Consider the following 10,528-nt stretch of genomic DNA (forward strand, 5'->3'; position numbering starts at 1 on the left):
AAAAGAAGAAAAAAGATTGACACAAGAAAATGGAGCTTGGGATTCCTCAGAAAAAGAGATGAGCCCAGAAGAAGAAGGAATCAGAATAGAAAAAGAAGGCGAAAGAGATACCATTGAAACTGTGGTATTTGAAGAAGAAGTATACAAAATGGAGGAGGCAGAATACACAATGAACATGTGTAAAGAATGGGAAGAAAACGAAAGAAAATTGATATGGGGCGAAGAAAAAGAGAAGGAACTGCTTGTAATATTGAGGGAGTATGAAAATTTAATAAATGAAGAAAAAAGAGTAGCCAAAAAGTATGAACATTCATTTGAGGTTAAAGACTTAGGAAATTTTCGATCGAAATCTTACCCTATCCCACCTAAGTACAGACACTGGGAAAAAGGAAGCAATTGTTTTTCAGGTGGGACTCAATATTTTGACACAATAGAAAAGTGTTGTTGTCGAGAGAAAATCATTTTTTTTTTGTTGCACTTATTAATAACGATTTTATCTCAAAACAAGGCGGGGATGTTATTGTGTTTCAATTTATCAATCAAAGATAAAATAAAATTTTTAATTTTTTTAATATAACGCGGGCACATAAATTTGATACACCCTGTATATTGATTTGTAAATATTTATTAGAAGTTAGCTTTCAACGCAAAGTGGTTTCTCCTTAATGAATCTTTCCATGAAGAATATTAAAAACATTTGTTAATAAAAGTGAAGTGAAAGTTATTTAGGATTATTATTTTAAACAGTTTGTTTACGGGAAATGTAAAACCACAGGTAGATGTAATTATGTTCTTAGAAAATTAAGGTAAAGGAAGTTTGGAATTTTAATCTCTTTTTGTTTAACCCCGAGTAAATTCTGTAGAATTTCCCAAAAATAATTATTATGATGGTAGGAATATTTTTGAAAATATGAGTGGGTGTTTCGAATGAAAAAAAGAATGGGGGAAGAAGAAATGTCTCTGATTGGTTTGGCAATTTGGAATGGGAAGGAGAGAAGGTTGAATTTTCAGATAGTTTTGGAAAGAGGGATCATTGTGTTACGGGCATCCGAAAGGAGCAGTCAAAAGTTTTCGTGAGTAGTTCAGAAGCAAGTACTAGTGGTTGTGTTTGATAAGTGAGAGTAGCTGAAAAGTGGAACGAGAGACAAATCAAATCGAGGAGAAATACCTCTTTGATTCTGTAAAGTCCAAGAGAGTAAGTTACAAGAATTATCGTTGATAAAATTATTTGTGACACCAAGTAAAAAAGATACTTGGGTCTCAGGAGATTATTGTTGAGAGAAAGAGAGGAGAGAGATTTGGAGTTTATTGAACGAGTCCTGGTCAAAGGAAGCCTGGCTTGTGTTTTGGAGAAATAGTTGCTGGTATCCTGCTGGATTGTTTGCTGAGAACGGAGAGGGCTTTGATTGGTAGCCTAACATAATCAACAAGGAGGAGCTGTTTGGGTCAAGAGGAGACATCATTGTGTGTGAATCAAAAAGGTCAGTCAATAACCGATGTGATATATTTTTTTTATAATCAGAAGTTAATTTTTTACGTAAAAGCATATGAATTTAAGATTTCAACATTTCAAAAATTTAATAGGAAGTATAAGTAATTTTGAATACCAAATTTGTTTGTTTAGCTGGGTTTATTAATGGTATCAAGAACAAAGCGATAAATATTTGTTTGCATTAGATTAATTTATATGGTAAAAGTTTCTTTTGGACAGTTATGACCACAGGATTTAATTGATAAATTTATAGAGCATTGCTTTTGATAATAAAGGTATTTGTATGTTTATTTATGATTTGTCTATTTATTTCCTTTTCCTATTTTATCCCGATAAGGATCAACTAAGAGATACTGAAACCACGAGAGAAGATAAGTATAACATAAGATAATTTAGAATTTTTTTTATATTATAAAACGGCACCCTGAGATTCTTTCTTAATTTTTATGTATGATTTGCGTTAATTGAATAATCGATCAAGTAAATAATAATTAATATAAAAGTAATAGAAAGCAGATCATAACTATATATATATATATATATATATATATATATATATATATATATATATATATATATATATATATATGTAAAATATATTTTATCAGTTACCAGTTTATCTTCCTGATCAGTTCTTCTTTGTGTGTGCCCAAACCATCTGAGCCTTTGTGCTTTAATGAATTTTACTATATCTTCTCCTTCATTTATATTTATTATTTCATGGTTCATCAGCTTTCTATTTTCCCCTGTTTCTGTCTTTACTGGGCCATGTATTCTTCTCATAATTTTTCTCTTAATTATTCATAACTTTTCTTCGTCTTTTTTCGTAAGGCACATTACCTCTGCTCTTACTTCTGCTCCATAGGCTATCACTGGTCTGATTGCTGCTGTGTATATTTTTGATTTTGTTTTTTTTGGTCAGGTTTTTGTCCTTGAGTAGTCGGTGATATTTCCAATATACTCTATTACCCGCTTTAATTCTTTCGTTTATCTCTATACTTCTTCCGTTTTTGCCGTCCACCATCATCCCCAGGTATTTGAAGAAATCTACTCTTTGGAATGTATTTTCACCTATCTTTATTTCTGTTATTCTGTTTACATTGTCTCGTGTGCTTATAAGATATTTTATTTTATTCTGATTGATTATTAATCCTCTCGTCTTTGCTTCTCTTACCAGGGTTAAAAGTGCCTCTTCTAGTCTTTTTTTATCTCGTGCTACTAGTCCCAGGTCATCTGCATATCCTATGATCTGTGTTGAGCTTTGAATAATTGTCTTTTTCAGCCATGTGTCCCTAATTACTCCTTCTAGAGCGATATTAAATAGTGTCGTTGACAGACTGTCTCCTTGTCTTACTTCAAGTTCTATTGTGATGTCATTTGTATCGCCCTCATTTGTTTTAACTTTTACTGTTGAGTATTTTATTGTCATTCTAATTAGTCTTATTACTTTTGCCGGTATCTCCATTTTTTCATTTCTTTTAATAATTGTTGTCTGTATATGCTGTCGAATGCCTGTTGGAAGTCGATGAATAGTATGTGTAATTCTATGTCATGTTCATAGCTTTTTCAATTGTTTGTGTCAGTATGTGTATTGCATCTATTGTTGATCTTCCTTTTCTACAACCCTGTTGGTATGGTCCTATAATTTTTTTTGTGTATTGATTTAGTCGGTTTCTTATAATTCTGGTCAATATCTTATACGTTGTATTTAGTAACATAATTGGTCTGTAGTTGCAGCACTTAGTTGGATCTCCTTTCTTAAAGATTGGTGCGATGTGTCCGTTTTTCCATTCTATGGGCATGCTTTCGTCCTTCCAAATTGTTACCAATAACTTGTGCATTCGCTTCGGTAGCTCCTCTCCTCCGTTGATGATCAGTTCGTTGTTGATTTCATCTGGCCCTGGCGTTTTGTTTACTTTTAGTTGTTTTAATACCTCCATGAATTCCTGATAATTAGGTGCGCCTTTCTCTTCATCTCTGTTATCTCTTATATCCTCATCCTCTGAATATGCCTTGTTGTCGTTTTTGTATAGGTCCGTGAAATGTTTTTCCCAATCTTTTTTGTTTATTTTTGTGACAGATTTTTTGGTACTGTATTGTTGTTTTATCTATTTGAACAATTTCTTGTCTTTATTATTCGTTTCTAATTCTTGCATTTGTTCAGATATCCATGTGTTCTTCTTTCTTCTATAGAGTTTCAATGCTTCTTGTTTTTCTTTTCTATATTGGTCCAGTTGTTCCTGTTCGGCACTTTGCAGCCATTTGTTTCTTGCGAGGTGCTTCAGTTGACTTTTTTGGTGACATTCCACATCAAACCATTCTTTCGATTCTTTGTTTTTTGGAATCCTATTATTTGTTCTGCTGTCTCTATTATGCTGTTCTTTATGTTTTTCCATTCCTCTTATATTTCTATGTGCTCGTACTGACCCAATTTCTGTTCCAGTTGTTCTGTATATTCTTGCGTTTTCAGTTTGGCTATATTCCATTTCCTCCTTTTTCCTCCCTTATGATTATTTGCTTTGATTATTTTCATCTTAAGTTTTGCTATCAACAATATGTGGTCAGTGCCCCCATTTGCCCCTCTATATGACCTTACGTCTTGTACTATTTGTGTCCATTTTTTCGAAATTAGAGTATGATCTATTTGGTTTCCATCCATTCTTCCTGGTATCATCCATGTTATTTTGTGTTCTTTTTTATTTTTATGCCTAGTAATCACTATATATGTGTTTGTTGCTGCTGCTAGGTTGCAGATTTCTCCTCCGTTATCATTCGTAGTTTCATGAATGGTTTCTTTGCCAGCTACATTACGATTATAGTCCTCCATTCCGATCTTTGCATTGAAATCACCCAATATTATTAATATGTCATTAATCGGAATATTTTCACAGGTTTATTCCAGGATGTCGTAGAATTCTGCTATATCTTCTTGGTTTGCTTCTTCGGTGGGTGCAAAGCAATTGACTATCGAGATGTTGGCTTGTTTATTTTCTATTCTTATGTAAGATATCATTTCATTAACTGCTTTGAATTGTATCACTTTTTCCCTCATTTTTTGTTCACAATAAATGCCGTACCATTCGTTCCCTGTTTGTTTTCTCCCGAATAATACATGCTAAAGTTTTTCTTCTCAATTTTTCCTTCTTTCTTACATCGTATTTCCTGTAGGACTAGGATTTCTAGTTGGTATTTTTTCATTTCAAGAGCTATTTCTTGCATCTTACCTGCTGCCAGCATGGTTCTAATATTCCAAGAGCCCATTCTAATGGGTTTTGTTCTTTTCTTCTTATTGAGATTCTTTCTTTATTTTGTGTGCGTTATTTTGTTTTCGTTAACCGTTTGCATTGTCGAGTCTTTTTTTGCCATGTCAATATCATATTTCAGCCGCTGTTCTTCGTTTATTAGTTTTTTGAATTTTTTATCAGCTGTTCTCTCTCTTCGTCCCATATCCAGATTTTGCCATTCACTATTAATTTCTTGTAGCCGATTTTCGTTTGCTTACCTTTGCTTCTTTCTTCCTTTGCTATTTTAGTTATTTCCTTTTGTATTTCTTTTTCTTTCGATGTCCAATCGTTGTTTATACAGATACGATCTTAATGCTGTTTTAGTTTACGTTTCTTGTTTAGGATTTCCATTTTATTCGTGAGGGTTTCTTTTTCTATTGCGCATACTGTTCTATTTTTTGTTGCACTTCTTAGTTTTATTTGTGTTTGCAACTCTTAGGCTATGAAATTTTCCATTTCATCTTTTTTTCTTATAATCATTTGTTTCTACTTTCAACCCAGTTACGATCAAGCTTTTCTTTTTGCTAAATTTCTCCAGTTGCCCCATTCGTTCATGTAGCTGTTTTATTTCTTTTTTTAGTTTTTGATTCTCTGCTTTTACATCCATTAACTCTTTATATTGGTTTGTTGTTGTTCTTTCCTTATTTCTTTTATTTCCTGAAGCATTTCATCATTTTTATTCATTAGCTCTTTCATCATTGTAATCATAACCCTAATAGCACAAGGACGTCCATTGGACGTCCTTCACGGACTTTAGGGACGTCCGTTTTCGTCCGAGGAACGTCCTTTATACGTCCTATTTTGGTCCAAATGTCGCGCTACCGAACGTCCATTGGACGTCCATCTAAGGTCCGAGGTAATTTGGACCTTGATCGGACGTCCTAGGGGACGTAAATTGGACCTTAATCGGACGTAAATTGGACCTTAATCGGACGTAAATTGGACCTTAATCGGACGTAAATTGGACCTTAATCGGACCTTAATCGGACGTAAATTGGACCTTAATCGGACGTAAATTGGACCTTAATAGGACGTAAATTGGACCTTAATGGGACGTAAATGGGACCTTATTCGGACGTAAATTGGACCTTAACCGGCCGTAAATTGGACCTTAATAGGACGTAAATTGGACCTTAATCGGACGTAAATGGGACCTTAATCGGACGTAAATTGGACCTTAATCGGACGTAAATTGGACCTTATCGGACGTAAATTGGATCTTAATAGGACGTAAATTGGACCTTAATCGGACGTAAATGGGACCTTAATCGGACGTAAATTGGACCTTAATCGGAAGTAAATTGGACCTTAACCGGATGTTCTAGGGGACGTGAATTGGACCTTAACAGGACGTCCAATTTTGGTCCAAATGCCACGTTGCCAAACGCCCAATGGAGGTCCACTTAACATCCGAAGGGACGTTCGGTGGACGTCAATTGGCCTTCATAGGACGTCCCAGTTTGGTCCAATGTCTTGCTGCCGGACATCCATCTAATGTCGTGGGAAATAAAAAATATATTTTTTAAGGAACTTATATTACATCTTATATTAAATTACAATTATTGGATATTACATTATTTACATTAAATTACAATACACTTCTCCAAGAAATTAACGCACCACCTTAAATATGGGGTATTTTTGATGTCTCGTATTTCCTAAACCTGTTGTTTCATCTAAGTTATTTTTTTATAATATTATAGCCTAGGCTATAGGTTACCTCCTTAAGCTTGTCATGCACAGGGAGCTATGCTGTAATATATGTACATTATATCATATCGCTCTCTATAGTAATGAGTGAGCCTGCAGACAGGAAACAAATGGTTCCGTATGTGCAGGCTCACTCATTACTATAGAGTGCGATGTGATATAATATATATTACAGTATAGCTCCCCGTGCATGACAAGCATAAGGAGGTACTTAACCTATAGCCTAGGGCCTAGGCTAGAATATTATAAAAAAATCACTTAGATGCAACAACAGGTTTAGGAAATTCGAGACATCAAAAATGCCCAATTTTTAAGGTGGTGCGTAATCGGTTGTATATACAGGGTGTAACAAAAATACACGTCATAAATTAAATCACATATTCTGGGACCAAAAATAGTTCGAATGAACCTAACCCTAACAACACACAACATTCCAGGAATGTACTACCAAAGTTCTATCAATATTTGAATGTCCTGGACATTTAGGGAACATTCGGTGAACATCTGTTTAAATTATTCCTGGAATGTTACCATAAGACATTCTGTGAACATACTACCAATGTTCCTATATTTTAAGTTGCGAAATAATACATACGTGTAACAGATACAACATTACTTATAACATACCAGACAAACTAAGTGACACTTTAGGCCTACAGTGCAATAATATGTCAAATTTAAAGAGTTTCCCAAGTTCAATTAATACAATATTATAAACATACAAATGTAATAAAAATTATTGTTCGCGAATATTCAATTTGGAATGCGATTTTGTTAATAAAAAAAATACTTATAACTTATGCAAAACCCAAGAGAGGCATTTATATTTATTTCTTTTGCGTTCATTTTCAAATTCGCCGTGCATATATTTTTGTGCATGGCGCTTGAGAGGGCATCACGTGACTAAAAACGACCAACCAACGACCTCGCTTCGGCCATCTTGGCATCTTCATCTTGGTCACCTTGCTTTGCCGTGGATCGTTTGTATTATTTGTGCTTTTTAAGAATATTTTTTTAATTCGGATACTTTTATAATAGCTTTAATAGTATTATTAACATAGTGAATAAAATGGTGTCCTGTTTTTAACGCAGTTGGAGTAGCAGAAACAAATGTAGATAAAAAAATCTGCAAGAATAACGTTTCAATTATGACAGAAGCTCCAAACAAATGACTGAATGAAAAGCCCTATTAAAAGGTTAGTATGCAAATATGTAAACGAAGGCATGCCCTGTATTTCAGAAAATAAATTAATACTATTAATACCCTAATAATACTATTCATAAAAAATCTTTTAAGTAACCTAGATATAACAAAGTGAATAAAAGGCATAAATCAGAAGAATTATTATTTTATTTTATAAGTTAATAATTGGTCATATCCATTTATTATTTTAATAATAATTGTGAATAAGCCACAAACTTCGCTTATTCCTAACTAAAATAGTAAATAGAGATAATAACAATAGGATTTGTAAAACTAAAGCAATTCTTTTTGCGTTTTTGCTAGTGTATGCCTTTATAAATAGGATGGTAGACCACACACTATAATATGCAGTACCAACTAATGAATACACAGAATATTATAGTCGATTTGCTAAACTCAGTCTCAGTACTACTGAGTCTCAGACACAACTGGCTAGTGATTTTAGTAAATAATTTTGCCAATTTGGTAAAATTGGCAAAAAAAAATAACTAAATAGTTAATAATTACTGTAATTTTGGCAAAATTGGCCAAAAACAAAAAAAATTACCTAGTAAAATCACTAGCCAGTTGTGTCAGAGTTTGGGGAACCGACTATACTAATAAACAATTTCTAAGCTGTTTTATAATATTTTGTGAGTCCATTAATCATATTTTTTATTTAAAACTAAAATTTGTTAATAATGCTTAGTAATGCATATATTTTGTATTTTTAGCTTTCCAGAAGATCCTGCGAAGAAGACATGAAGTATAGATCAGATTTGTTAATAGAGGAGTATGTTCAAAACACTTTTTAGAAAAAGATATTGACAGAACTTCACTTTCATCTGTTCGTTTAAGAGACTGTGCTGTTCCAATAGCTTATGTCACACAGGTATATGCATTTTTTTTCTTGGTTTTAACATCTTTAAACGCAAAATACACAATAGCTTATCGAATTGATGCCATGTTATTTTTCTTTATTAAGGTCTTTGTTTATTATTGTGTATGTGTATTAACAACAGAAACATTTTTGGTTATTCTTTATTTTATTTTATATTTTGTCATCAAGTGTTCAGTCAATGTATGTAGTTTTCTTATGTACACCTTTATGGGTTTATACCTGGTGGATGTATATTTCAATAAATAAATAACCTAATTAATAATACAGTCTGTACAATATAGATACTGTTGTAATTCATTATCTACATCGGAGATCTAAGTTGACATTGTTGCCCAACTGCAAAAAATTTTTGAATTCATTTTAAGTCAAATATATCACATAATTATTGCGAAGTAGATTATACAACAAAACAGATTAATATTCAATGTAAATAAATAAAAACATCAGAAATAGAAAACAAGAATTAAGGTATAATCTTATGTTACAGTTATTAAGGTACCAAGGGTATTATAAGGATAATAACGCTTGAGGTCAATGGTGTTTTTAACAAGGGCCTGAGGGATATACGTTGACCGAAAGCGTTATTATTATAATACCTGTGGTGCCTTCAACGTTTAATGTCTGACTAAATTATTCTTTATATGCGAAAAATTTGAATGAATTTTGAATTGATTAGTTTTTAAATAAGTACATTTACCAGTAACAGTAGTAACATAATTGTGGTAACCATAGTTTTACTTAGGTTGATATTTGTCAACTTGACAGTATCTTAGTCGTTATTTAAATTTAATGCCCAAGGGCGTTATATCGTACTTAACAGACTTCGAAATGTCATTATTTGTCAAATAATGTACCAGTAGGACATTAAAGTAAATAATAAAAACAATAAATATAATGAATACTAAATACTTATTTGTTTGTGAAAAATCTATTTCTTTGTGGCTTTTTTGTAATTAACTATTCTAATGAGGAAATAAGCCACAATTTACTTGAAAAAATAATTTTATTAAGGTTTCTACTTCCACGTCGGATGTCGTTGTCAAAATACAAAATGTTCATTATTATTATTTTATTTATTAAATATTATTTATTATTTATTTAAATATTATTTAATATTTATTTTTTTATTATTATTATTTATGCGTATTATTACCTGTAAATAATATTTCTTCTGATTGATAATTGTAAAGGATAGAAAAATTACCTTTTATTTTATTTTCTTTTAGAATCAGCTGAGAGAAGTGGTCTACAAAAAACCAGAAAGGAAACGGAATATGTGGCTACGCAAAGCAAAAGAAAGGTTTACAAAGCAAATGTGACACATTTTTTTATAATATTTAGGAATGTCAGTAAATTACATTAAAAAATGTATGTAAAGATTTTTTGCAATAAAAATGTTTATATTTATCAAGGATGTATTATTTGGTATGGCCACATATCGTCAGTGATGTGACAATACCTCATCTGTTTTTTTCAAGAGATTTGTAAGATAGACTAAAAACTTGTTTCGGCCACCTCCTGTTTTCATATATTTTTTGACTTGTTTTGCAGTAAATTCAACTATCTATTTACTGCAAAAAAGTCAGAATACGTACGAAAACAGAAAGTGACCTTAAAAAATGTTTTTCGTCTCCTGCAAACCTCATGAAAAAACATAGGAGGTATTGTCACATTACTGACGATATATTTCAGTGAATGTCTAAAAAATATACTGTGAATGTTCAAAGAACGTTCGTAGACATTCATGGAATGTTCTAACAAGACATTCAGTCTAAAAATATACTGTGAATGTCCAAAGAACATTCATGGAATGTTCCAACAAGACATTCAGTCTAAAAAATAGACTGTGAATGTCCAAAGAACATTCGTAGACATTCATGGAATGTTCCAACAGAACATTCTAAGAATATTTAAAATGCTGACACAGCACTTTCCTGGGACTTTCCAGGGACATTCGT

General features: G+C 32.3%; 1 long non-coding RNA gene across 1 annotated transcript; it reads left to right on the forward strand.

Moving 5' to 3' along the window:
* Positions 1 to 7,238: 7,238 nt before the first annotated feature.
* Positions 7,239 to 9,977, forward strand: LOC126878727 (uncharacterized). Its single transcript, XR_007695748.1, has 3 exons — positions 7,239 to 7,682; positions 8,404 to 8,561; positions 9,797 to 9,977. It is a non-coding gene; the product is annotated as an uncharacterized LOC126878727 (long non-coding RNA).
* Positions 9,978 to 10,528: the final 551 nt, after the last annotated feature.

The sequence above is a fragment of the Diabrotica virgifera genome, chromosome 10 (assembly GCF_917563875.1).
Source record: "Diabrotica virgifera virgifera chromosome 10, PGI_DIABVI_V3a".
NCBI lineage: Eukaryota > Metazoa > Arthropoda > Insecta > Coleoptera > Chrysomelidae > Diabrotica > Diabrotica virgifera.